Raw genomic sequence first — 13,755 nt, forward strand, 5'->3', positions numbered from 1 at the left:
GTACCAATGGGTCTGCACCTGCAATTTACGGTTTACCTAAGGTACATAAGCCAGGCGTTCCGCTACGGCCCATGGTCGACTTCACAAGGTCGCCGCTGCACCGACTTACGGGTTACCTACACCAAGTGTTGGCCCCGCTCGCCGGAAAGACCGCAACTCACAGTGCCAATTCTTCAGCTTTCGTGGAGAACGTCCGCGACATTTCCCTGGATGAAGACGGTGTATTGGTGTCCTTCGACGTCAAGTCGATCTTCACTTCGGTTCCTGTCGACTTGGCTATAGCAACATGCAAGGAGGTCCTGCTGGCGGACGAAACGCTCGCTGAACGCACACATTTGGAGGTTGAACACGTGTGTAAGTTGCAGGAATTTTTTTTAAGCAACACATACTTCACCTACCGCGAGCATGTTTATCAGCAGATCCACGAAACTGTCATGGGAGCTTCCATATCCGTTACTACGGCAAATTTGGGCATGAAAGTAATTGAACAGAAGGCCCTCGCTAGTTTTGATCCCAAGCCCAAGATATTCGTCCGCTACGTGGACGACTGCTGCGTCATCAATAGGAACGATGCCCCACGGCTCCTGCTTCTTCTTAACTCGATAGAAGCCTCCATACAGTTCACTGCAGAATATGAGTGTGACAGCAGCCTTCCTTTCCTCGATGTCCAGCTGAGGCTTACCGGAACTAGTCTTTCCTTTGCTGTGCACAGGAAGGCGACGCATACCGGACATTACCTGAATTTTATTTCGTGCCACCCAGCCTGTCACAAGCAATCCGTCGTTTCTTCTCTTGTGACGCGCCCCGCACGGGGCACCTTGAGCAATCTTGGTGACGGTACTGGCGATACCGTGGACCCCGAGCCCCCAAACATAAGCTGGATCCAACCGTGGCCATGTGTTTATAGGTGGAGGGTTAGAAACCACGAACGGTGGCCGTCGGAGCCCAGGTCAAGCTCCGGTGGATGGGCTCCCTGTCTGTTCACCAGGCAGGGAGCTCAGGGACCTCTTTGACTACCAGGGTAAGGTCAAAGAAGAAAGTACCCCCGTCTCCCTGCTTTTTCCTATGCCATATGGATAAATCAAACCCACCCCCCCCCAGACGTGATCGGCCCCCGAAAAGGGGCCGCACCGAAGTTTCCTTTCCATCCCTTCCAACAATCCACATTCCGAAACCTGACAACTATCCTCGATTCTTGGTTATCGAGGCAGTTGACAAAACAAACCCTGTTTCTTCCATATCCGTATTCTTGATCACTAAGTTCCTGGAAGGCATCCTCGGAAAATCGTTCGATGCTAAGAAACTCCGTACCGGTGAAGTCCTAGTCAATGTCAAGACGCAGCGACAAGCCACTAACCTCCTGTCGCAAACCTGCATGGCAGATCTGGCCATCACAGTCACTCCCCATCGTAGCCTCAACAGCTCTCAGGGTGTGATCTCTGAGACCGCTTTGTTGAATGAGACCGAAGCTGATCTGTTGGAAGGCCTGAAAGATTAGGGTGTAACTGCAGTGAGGCGTATCACCATCAGACGAGACAATAAGAAAATCTTCACAAAGCATATTATCTTGACATTCAACAAATCAAAACTTCCTGAGCACATCAATGCTGGCTTCATTAGGTGTGGTGTACGTCCGTACATACCTAACCCGCGCCGCTGCTACAAGTGCCAGCGATTCGGACACGCTACAACTTCTTGTCGCGGCAAAACGACCTGCGCGAAATGCGCCGCACATGACCACCCTACTGAAAACTGTGACTCTGCTACGTTCACCTGTGCAAACTGTCAGGGGCCGCACGCAGCATAGTCCCGCAGCTGTGAAAAGTTTCAATTAGAAAAGAAAATCATTAACATCAAGGTCTCTGAAAACATCACCTTCCCAGAGGCGCGGAAGAGGTTCGCCTCTTTCCCTCTGGGGAGGTACGCCGACGCAGCTCGCCGGGGGGCGGAGCGGCGTCTGTTTTCTGCGGGGACCCAGTACCGCGAGTCGGACTTGGTCCCGCCCCCGCCCCCCCCCCCCCCCCTGGGTTGCCTCAGGCAGCCCAACCCGCCTCCACACCGCTGGCTGAGCGAGCAGCGGCTGTGGGAGCAACCATGTCTGGTGGAAGCGATGCTGCATCCTCCACTTCCACTCCAGCGTCCCAAACTACAGGCGAGGGCACAGAGGAGCTGGACATGGGGGAGCCAGCGGCAGCTCCCACCCCCACCGCACCGCCTGCGCCATCCGAGGCGTTCCTGAATCCCTCGGTGGTTGCGGGCAAGGAAAAGCGCGCCCCAAAGGGTTCGCGGTCCAAGGAGCCTGATCCCTCAGGCGCTCCGAGGACATCCGAGGATGAAATGGACGTCGGTCCGTTCTTGTCTGCGGTGCACCGCAAGGAACGCGTCCCGACGCCAAAGCCTCCGGACAAGCCAAAAAAGACGAGAGTCACAGCCCCGAAAGACGACACATAAACAACACAGTCTAGTAGCTCCGAACACTTTATAATGAGAAGAGAGAACATAGTACAATGGAACTGCAGAGGCCTCTTTAGAAATCTTGACGATGTAAATGAAATACTGCATGCTAATCAGCCAAGTGTAATGTGTGTTCAGGAAACACATTTGAATTCTAAACACACAAATTTCTTAAATAGGTACGTGGTATTCAGAAAGGACTGGGTTGGCTGCACCCACTCTTCAGGAGGTGTGGCCATTATCGCCCGGAAATCATTAGCATGCCACCCTCTCTCTTTAAACACTGTCCTCGAGGCTGTAGCGATCGGTCCGATAATATTTATTAGGTTGGTAACGGTATGCTCCATCTACATTCCTCCTGATCATGCACTTTTGAGCTCTGATTTCGAGGCGCTGGTCGACCAGCTGCCCGAACCATACATACTAACAGGCGACCTTAATGCGCACAACTCTCTTTGGGGCTCTTCCAGAACGGATGCCCGAGGTCGCCTGATAGAGAAATTTCTTACATCCTCCGGAGCATGCCTCTTCAACAAAAAACAGCCTACATACCATAACTTAGGAGACAATACATACTCTCATCTTGACTTGGCGATTGGTTCCGCAGTTCTCTTTCCATGTCTTGAGTGGGGTGTGGGCACAGACCCATATGGTAGTGACCATTTTCCCACTTCATTAACGTATATAGGTATTGGCCCGAGCAGTCCATCTTCCCATTACAGGTTTAATGAATCAAAAGCAAACTGGAGTACATTCACTGAAACATCTAAACTACACCACACAACCATAAAACACCTACACGTGGAGGAAGCAGCCCAACTCGTCACGGCACACATACTCGACGCCGGCGAAAAGTCCATGCCCCAGGCCTCCAGTGCGTCCCGCAACCCAAGGAGGCCCTGGTGGAACGAGGACTGTAGGCGGGCGCGGGAGGCCCAGAACAAGGCGTGGGGTGTCCTTCGCCGGTACCCCACGCCAGATAATCTCATTTCCTTTAAACGGGCAAAGGCTCTTGGGAAGCGTGTGCGTCGTGAGGCGAAACGAGAGAGTTGGCGCGCCTTCCTCACTTCCATCAACTCATACACCGACACTCACAAAGTCTGGACACGGATACGCAAGCTAAAAGGACAACAGACACACAGCCTGCCCCTGGTTAGCACAACAGGGGACACACTCGAAGACCAGGCGAACACGCTTGCACAACACTTTGAACACGTGTCCAGCTCAGCACACTACACAAACACTTTCATGAAACACAAAACATCTGCAGATAAAAAGCCCTTACATGACAAAGACAAATAAAAAACTTCTTACAACTCTGAATTCACTCTCTATGAGTTGAGGGCTGCCCTGAGCACGTGCAAACCTTCACCTCCAGGCGCAGATAAGATTACATACACCATGATACAACACCAACACCCAGACACTCTTGAAACACTCCTACATCTATACAACAACATTTGGCTTTCAGTGCACATTCCTCGCTCTTGGAGAGAGGCCATAGTAGTGGCTATCCTAAAGGAAGGGAAGGACCCTTCCTCTCCCGCCAGTTATCGTCCTATTGCCCTGACAAGCTGCCTGTGTAAGCTCTTTGAGAAGATGATAAACAGGAGACTGGTGTACTTCTTAGAGTACAATGGTCTTCTCGAGAGCTGCCAGGCAGGCTTCAGGGCGGGGCGATCTACCAACGATCAACTCGTTGCATTAGAGGCGTATATAAAAGATGCTTTCCTCCACAAGCAGTACTCTATGACAGTATTCTTTGATCTAGAAAAAGCGTACGATGCCGCGTGGCGGTATGGCATCCTAAGCGACCTCAAGTCCTTCGGCATGGCAGGTAACATGATGAACACACTTGCCAGCTACTTGTCTCAAAGAACCTTTCGCGTGCGAGTTGGAACCGCACTCTGTAGGGTTTATGTGCAGGAAAGCCGTGTGCCGCAAGGTGGAGTTTTAAGTTGCACCCTTTTTATTCTGAAAATGAACTCCCTTCGGAAGGCGCTGCCACCGTCGATTTCTTGTTCAATCTATGTAGACGACGTTCAGCTCTCCTTTAAATCCTGTAACCTCTCTGTCCGCGAGCGCCAGGTCCAGCTTGGGGTTAACAAGCTAGCTGGTTGGGCAGATAGCAACGGTTTTAAATTTAATCCAGGGAAGGGCACTTGTGTGTTGTTTTCCAAGAGGCGTGGCATTCGGCCGGATCCAGACATTAAACTCAATGGTGTCTCAATCCCAGTCAGAAATGAACACAAGTTTTTAGGTGTAGTCCTTGACGAAAAGCTCTCGTTCATTCCACATATAAAACAACTTAAACGCAAATGCTTAAAGGCTATGATTATACTGAAGGTTCTTTCGCACTCTTCATATGGTGCTGACAAACAACTTCTTTTACGTGTTTTCACTAGCCTGATAGGTTCACGATTGGACTATGGAAGTGTTGTTTATGGGTCAGCAAGTAAGACATCCCTCAAAATGCTGGACCCAGTGCTTCATCTGGGTCTCCGGCTGGCATGTGGAGCTTTCCGGACTAGCCCGGTCGAAAGCCTCTATGTGGAGTGTAATAAGTGGAACCTACAACGTCAGCGAGCATACACAGATCTTCTTTTTGCTTTTAAAATGTCATCTATGCCACACCATCCTTTTAAATCAGCTTTTTATGATACGTCTATGACTGAACTGATCCTAAACCGACCATCGTTCTCTGCGCCCTTCTCTTACAGAGTTAGAGAGGAAGCGTCAGAGCTTGCTGTCTCCTTTTTAGATACCATCCAAAGTTCTGTGACAGATTTCATAGCACCATGGCATCTCCGCCCTGTCTCATGCGACACATCATTCACACATGTAGATAAAAACCTAGCTCCCACATGTGCAATTCTGCAGCATTTCTTGTATTTGCAGCAGAAGTATGAGTGCTCTGAATTTTATACGGATGCCTCTAAGACTTCCACCTCTGTGTCCTGCGCGGCGCATGGGCCCGGCCTTAGTGTCACCAAAACTCTGAATAGTCATACTAGTATCTTTACGGCAAAGGCTTACGGTGTACTTCTTGTTGTCAATCATATACTTCAAAGCCACATCCCACAATCCATTATCTATACCGATTCCCTCAGTGTTGTGCGGGCACTGTCCTCAACAATGCCTTCGAAAAACCACGTTGTCAATCTGATCGTCAAGGGTATCATGTCTGTGTATGTACGCAAATTTGAACTGGTTCTTTGCTGGGTCCCTGGCCACTGTGGTATAGCCGGGAATGAAGCAGCGGACCGAATGGCTGCTGCTGCTACACTCACGAATACAGTAGACATAACCACATTACCCTACACCGACGTGAAACCACACATCAGACAACAACTTCGCAAAACATGGCAAACACACTGGAGTGAACAAACAGAAAACAAGTTACACGTAATAAAACCACACTTGGGACCATACACCACCGACACACGTAATAGATACAGTGAAGTCGCCTTGGCTAGATTACGGATAGGGCACACTCATGCAACGCACTCGCACCTTCTCAAGGGGTCTCCAAGACCTCTGTGCAGCAGGTGCGGAGAGGCCCTATCCGTGATCCACATCCTTATACAATGTAAGGCACTTGACACAACACGACACAAATACTTCCCACAACTACACACGCGACAAATTCCACCACACCCGTCATACTTCTTAGGAGATGAAGCCATGTTTTCAATCAAACGCGTTTTCGAGTTTCTTACCGACGTAAAATTTTTACATCTCATTTCTTATCATGCATGTTGACAACCTGGCCCTTTACACCAGTCATCTTCATTACGTTGTCTTTTACTTGGTTTATTTTTACTGAAATGTTCTACTTTTACTTTCACGCCACTTTCATGTAATCACTATTGTTTGGCGCTCTTTGCCCTTAGTCGGCCTTGCGCCATTAAACTCCAAACATCATCATCATCATCATCTTGTGACGCGGGCAACACGTATTTGCTCAAGTGACGACGAAAGGAGAGAAACTCTTGACACCATACATCACGAATTACTGACGAACGGGTACCCGGAGAAATTTATTAAGAATGCCGAAGACCGTGTTCTCAATCCCAGGCCATCCTGGGGCAAGTTACATCGAAGGCGGGCCGGCATCCCTTACGTTCCTGGGGTGAGCGAAGCTTTATGCCGTATCTTTTCAACGTATGACCTTCTCGTTGCCCACATGCCGTCCAACAAGCTGAGCAATCAGCTCGTGAATGTGAAAGATCGCTTGGACAGCAAGAGATACCCCGGTGTTGTCTACAACATACCATGCGCAGACTCTAGCTGCAGTTACATCGGCGAAACTGGCAAGTTCAGAAGGAGATTAAAGGAACACCAAAGGGACGGGGGCAGCAACAAAAAAACGTCGAATGCCCTGGCCGAGCATGCCGATGATCACGGTCATTCCATCGACTGGGATAACGCCGCTATAACAGCCAAGAAAAAGAACCCAGCCACGAGATTACTTTTGGAATCCGTGTTCATTCAAAAGACCAAGGACACTATCAATAGGACAGATGGCAATCTGCCGGCAAGCTACACTCGTTGATTACGTCACATTTTAAAATAAGAAGCGGCTTACGGCTCTTGCCTCCTTAGTGTGATCAAGGAACCCGTACGGGTTCCGAAACGTCTCTGTGTTTTCACATTCACTTGGTCAGTGACCACATTTGGTCCTCATCATGATACCTGACCAGACGAACTTTCGTCGAACTCTTGACTACTAGAAACCCCGCGCGCTTCGAAGACACATGGAGTCTCGGGAGTTTTTAATTAGAGACCTCAATTATACACGGAACCGTAGCCATACAAGCTTGGCTAAAAGCCATGAGTTTTCGGACGCTACCGGAGTCGACAGGGCAATATTTATATGTACAGTGGATCACACAACGATCAAAACGTTGCCGCGCTTTCGAGCTATTACGAAAACCGTACGTCATGAAAGTAAGAATAAAAAAAAACACCAGAGCGCGGTGTCATAAATGCATCAGAAGGGCGATTTTTTTCCCTCTTCGTTGAGCCGCCTCGCTGGCTCGGCACCCGGAGCGCGAGCGTGAAAGTAAAAAGAAAGGGTGTGCAACCGGCGGCACAAGGCGGCGAAAAATCCGCTTTTTTGTTTGTTTGTTTGCCGACCTCGGTTAACCCACGCCATCGACCAATGAGAGGCATCCCATTGTGTTGCCCTCAGCTCCTTTCCTAGCACCGTGATAGCATCCCTGGAGAGAAAGAAAGAAGCGGCGTACCACCCTGACGCTTAGGAACTCGCAAGCCTTAGCGAAGAGGTAAACACATCAGGGAGGGAGAACTTGTGGCGGTTGCGCCGTGAAACTTGAACTTCGCGATGCGTAGCGCGAGGTATTACAGTGGCCCGTTTCTCTTTCGTAAAAAACCAAAGCGTAACAGCAACACCGGCCCGATGAGAAAGCCAATCATGTAATGAACGTAAAACCATAGCGGAGCTCATGCACACAATGCATTTCAGCACCATGCAATCCGCGCGTGACGGGTCGCAAGCTTAGTTGTTAGTGATATTAAATTGCGGAGTCACATATCATAAATAATTGGGGTTTTACACCTATGGGGTGGCGCTTGAAAGACGACTGGGAAACACCAGCGGCCGCAGCTGGCATTCTGGTGGAACCGCATCTTCCGACGCAGTGGAATGGACGAGCGAATAGGGGTAACGTCGACGTGATCTATTGTCTTTGTGAAGATAGATACTGCCGCCCTTTGTTGACCTATTTCGCAATACCTCTATCTTGCTTCGTTGTTCCTGGAGTTGTGCGTTTAGTATGAAGGAAGAGAAGCTGTCTCTCCATGCGACAAACTGGAAGCGGCTAATTATTTCTCAGTTTGCGATTGATGTGCCGTCGCCCTGCCCGGACGCTGTGCTGGAAGTCAACATCCTGAGCTTGCAGCTGCGCGGATACCTCAAAATATGCTTGCAAGAGGTTGTTGGGCTGCTGTTGTATTCTCTTACAGAAGATATGTTTTGTGCGGTAATCGTTCCTGATGTGTGTCTGATGCTTGTGGCTGCCTGTTGTGGCGTTCGACCGAAAATAAGTGATACGAGTGCTACCTTAAAAGGCACTCACACAAACATTTTGCATCTCGGTTTTTTTTTTCTTGCTATGAGCAGCTATATAATGACCTACTTAACACGTGTGGAAACTTAATTTGCTCACAGCGTGCGGCGGGTGTTCATTAGAGGCGTTTTCAATGCGGCCAGTCGCAGTTTCGGGTTCAGCGGCCGCCGCGAAACGCGAGATTTTGTGTGCACACAGCTGGATAAGTGACGGTCGGACAGATATCACAAAGCAGAGCTGGCGTAGCACTGTCGAATCAGCGTCGCCGGCAGTTTCTGCGAATGCCCCCACGCACTGACCTCGTGACCCGCTTAATTAAAAAGCGACCGTGGACGTGACGTAGGCGCTGTGAGTTGAAACTGCTTCCGCGGCTAGGAACCACGCGCCACGCTCGATACAGTGGATGGGAAGATAGCGCTGGGAGCAGCCGGCCGGTCTGCCTACAGGTACGCCTACAGATGCGTTTGGCTTAGCACTGCGGCGGATATTCGATTGCCGCTCTCGTAGGCGATGCAGACTACGGTTGTTAATGCAATCCGCCATCGAATTATTAATTCCTTTTTTTATATGTGCTGCCATGTTTGGAACTTGGGTCCCATTTACTGCAGCAGTAACAAGCTATCGCTCGAACTACCTGCATCGGCCTGCACCACTTCGCAGCCGTGGCCGCTGCCTCCAAGCTACCTCTCTATAACATATCAGTTAATAAATGTTCACATCCATTCATCCGCCCGCGCAACGAAAGTGTGGCTCGCTCAGTGCGCTTGAGGTGTCCCCGGCGTGTTTTCGCGTCCAGTCTAATAAAAAGCAATAAAAGTGGAGTGAATGGAATCGCTGTAGAACTTAGATGGCGGCCAGCTGCCCGATGAGCCGACGAAATCACCGCGCCTCTGCCGCCAACGATTCGGTAATTCTTTGCTCGAGAGCAGAAGCGCCGACCTCCGATTGGAGCAGCGAGCCGGCGAGAAACGCTGGCAGTGCGGAAGCGGCCAACACAAACTCGTGACGTGTATTGATGTTGTTTATTTACAAAATATCGAGGGAATGTCGATGGCGGGAGGTCCTCAGCTGCCTGCTCGGTTGTTTTTGGCACACTTTAAAATTGATTTTAAATTTGTTCTAGGCTGTATGTGTCGCTGATATTTTGCAGATGATGCATGTGTGCTTACACCAATCTCCATGTCAGCGGTGGTCGACACACTGCTGACTTCAACGGAACGCTACGTACTATGCTCTGCGAAGAAACAGCAGTTCGTGAGCGCACTACGATTACGAGGGCTACCCTGCTCTGGCCGTAACGACGACATCGTCTCGCGTCTTCTAGAGGACAACGGAGAACGTCGCCATCTCTCCAAACGAACGAATGTGCAACGCTACTTCAGGCTGCCTGCGACAACAAACGGCAGAGGACCCTGCAAGCGGCGCTGTTTGAGAGCAGGAAGCTGCGTGATGAACGAGAAAGTTTTGAGAGACAATTGGCGAGAGTCGGCGGCACGTTTCCAATGGTGCCTGGACTGCAGGAGATCCGGACACAGGCAGAATGCACGACGGCAGGCACACGAACGAGACGATGCATGCAAAATTGTGATTGCGTGCTGACCGGACCTCTCCCAGATAATCGCCACGATTACGGAAACGCATCAAAGGTCAGTGCATTTCTGGCGATATCATGAACACACGTTGCTCTGCTACATCGCCCACGAGCTACATCGCCCACGCGCAGGTCATTCCAGTAACGAGCAACGAGACGCGCAACGTACGCAGCGTTCATGAGCCTGAAGCCACCACGTTCCCGGCACCCGCTCTTCCGGTACAGACGTACACAAAAGGAATGCTGAGAGCACGGAACGCAACGGAGCGAGTACGTACATTTTTCGCACGTCCTGTCCTGGCGCAGGTCCACGCAACCAACGACATCACATCAGGATTGGTGTATATGGCCACGACAAGCGAGCAAGACGCATGGCGGCCGAAATGCACCATACGTGGCGAACGACCTCACACCAATTATGGGGAGTTTCCTAGATAAAACCAGACGCACAGCGCACGACACGCACCAGAGGCGACAAACGACATCCAACTTGAACCAGTGGAGCTCACCACGGCGAACGAAATGCAGAGCGCACGGAACGCCACCAAGCCAGCACACACGGAGGAAACTGCTATTCGCGACATCCTCCGCTCCCACTGCTGTTATCCGGACTTGGCCAGCGAATGTTACAACCGCAGAAATCACCTGGCCACAAGCAACAAGAGACCCAGCGCACGCGGTTCAACCCTACCGGAACGTACGAGCTCTCCGACACCCGCTGCTCCAGCCCGATGACTAGCGGACGAACGACATAACACTCGTGGAGGTAGGTCCGTCAACGAGCAACGACACGGCCAGCGCATGCGGCATGTCCGAGCCAGAAAGAACAACATCCCCGGCACCCGCGCGACCGAGACTCACACAACAAACACCATTTTGTACAAGAGGACGCAACCGCGAGCAAGCGGACTCGGGATGAACGGAGCCTGCTTGTGTGAGACCTAAAGCGATTATAGCATTCTCGAAACAACGGGCAAAAGACGAGGGCTTGAGCGACGACATAGACACGGCAAGAACGGCAAGGAATGAACCCGATCCAGACGAAGGCATCCAAAGCCCTCACGATGAAGTCACGCTTAGGACGCATAGGAATGTGGGGCCGAACGGACGGTACGAACTACGCCCGCTTCCCCACCTCAACGGTTTCACTTGCGAAACAACCACGGCGACTGCGAGCACGGAGCCGCAACGACTTTCACTGATCAGTCATGCCACCGTACAAACACGCCACGCTACCGCCCACTAAACGAAAAGCCAAACGGCTCCCGCACCATACGGAACGCACACGTCAAATCAAGCAACGTCCTCAACCCGCCGAACTATGCCATCCCTACACAGCGCAGCTCGCCACCTGACAAACCGGACGTCTATGCCCCCACGTGCATCAAGCACGCGACGAGCTACACGAACACATTCGCCGACGAAGGCGGTGCCGCAAACGCAACTACGTAAACACTGTCAAGTTCAGGTCTGACGAAGTGAAAACCATGGCACACACACAATAAAATCAAGCAGATTTGAAATTCACCAAAACTCAACAAGACGAACATCCTCTTAACGAAGATTTTACTCTCCGGAACAACAAAAAACAAACGCCAACATCGACCATCTGTAAATAAGCGGACAGTGATCTGGATACGAACCGACGTGAATCTACTCGAACGCTTCATTGTGCATGGGGGCAGGCACAATTCGTATTCGGAGCACGATTACGAGAGTATCAGCGCGCCTAGATACGAAAACGGACGATAAAAGCTGCCACCGAAGACACGGCCACGGCCGCACCGACAAGCCTAAAGCTCCCCTGAGCCCGACCCGGTCCAGACTTCGTTCTTTTATTCCTGAGAACAAGAGGAGACGCCAGACGCAACGCGAGTGCTTAGGTTCCGTTTCGCTCTCTCCAATGTACGCGACTTCGCGCAGTAAGACGCCCTACGACAGTGTTTTCTTCCACTGTCGTTTTCCTTTTTTTCTTCCTCTGTCCGGATATCCTGATGTCCTGACGTTTTCTCCCTCTGTACTGATATATATGTAACCTGTGTTTTTCTAATCAATTAAAATTTTATTTTTTTCTGTTTATTCTTCCATTCGAGATACGACCTAGCTAACAGTGCAGATAAGTTGATTATTCGTGAGTAGTACAAATGGAGTACTCATGAGTACAGATTGAGTGCTCTTGAGTGCAGAATGAGTAGTACTCATGAGTACAGAACATTGCGTACTCAAGAGTACAGAGTGAGTACTCATGAGTACAGATTGAGTACGAATACTCTTGAGGACAAATGAGTTTGAGTACAAATGAGTATGACTGCAAATGAGTATTTGATGAGTGAGTACGCGTGATTTTGCGAAAAGACGAGCTTTTTGAGTCTGAGTTTGAGTACAGCGTGAATGAAAAAAATAGTGATTGAGTTTGAGTTTGAGTGAGTTCTTTATGTTTTGCCGACCTATGAATTTTCACCACACGAAACTAGCCACCAGGGTAAATAGAACTACTGGCACAGCCAGGGTTCGAACCTGGCCCCGAAGAAAAGCGAAGCGAGAGCCCGTCGTCTTATTGGCTAAGTTACCCAAAGACACGTGTAGTCGGGGAGACAGACGCTGGTTTTGATTCAGCGGCTGAGGAGTAGGAGTGCGCTTTCTCTAGACGACCACTAAGTAAGATACGGAGGAGCGCCGAATTCGCTCTCTGCGACGGGCTTTTATTGTCCCTCACTCATGGAGCACAAATTAGATGGTGCGGCATATCGGCGCTGTTACCCAGCACTCCCGAAGGGAGGGGGCCCTCTTTCCTGGGCCGGTGTGACGTCGGGTCCCATTCCGTCGGCGTTGTCGTCTGCTTTAGCGACGGTTTTTGGGGGCCTTTTTTATCGCAGCTTCGCGTTCATTGGGCGCTTCCTTCACAAGACTTGATTACTGGTTCGACTGAACCTGCTGGGTAACCCCGACCCGGTGGAATTAAGTGGTCGCACGGCAAAGGTAACTCAACGATTGCTTTGCAGAGCGGAAAAACAAAACATTAAAGCCATTCCACTGAACGCGAAAGCTGACGGAAGTGCCGGGAAAGTGATTCGCTATAATGGGCTGTAGCACCGTTATGAGCTCACTGCTACCACACAAAGCAATTAATTTACCGCTTCCGTAGTGCTCGCGCACCCTGCCTGAAACATCGCCAGCGGTAGTCCTGTTCTTTCTGTGCTTGCTCTTCGTCCCGCACGTGCCGGCCCTGCAATTACAGTTTATCGCCTACTATCGCAAAAAGAAACCCAAACGTCGCGCACTAAATGAACGTGGGTACTGCCTTTTAATTATATATAAAGTGTAACCCCACTGCTACGTCCCCCGGACTTACGACGACCCGCTTCTTACGACGGGTCACCGCGGTACCGGCAAACTACCCATAGAAGCGATGCATAAAAAAACCGATGATATGACGCTAGGGTGTACCCGGTCCGCTCCATACGACGGGCGCTGGTGCGGATAAACCGGCGCTTTTCCCATTTTTTACATGGCTTCGCCGCCTCGTCCCAATCATCATTATGCCTAACCCCCGTTTGACGCTGCTTCATGTGCAAAGGTCCGCCGCCGGGCCAGACCACTTACTGAAGAGACGCCAGA

This window comes from Haemaphysalis longicornis, unplaced genomic scaffold, assembly GCF_048455015.1.
Source record: "Haemaphysalis longicornis isolate Haplotype H1 unplaced genomic scaffold, Haemaphysalis longicornis Haplotype H1 scaffold_3, whole genome shotgun sequence".
In the NCBI taxonomy this organism is placed as follows: domain Eukaryota; kingdom Metazoa; phylum Arthropoda; class Arachnida; order Ixodida; family Ixodidae; genus Haemaphysalis; species Haemaphysalis longicornis.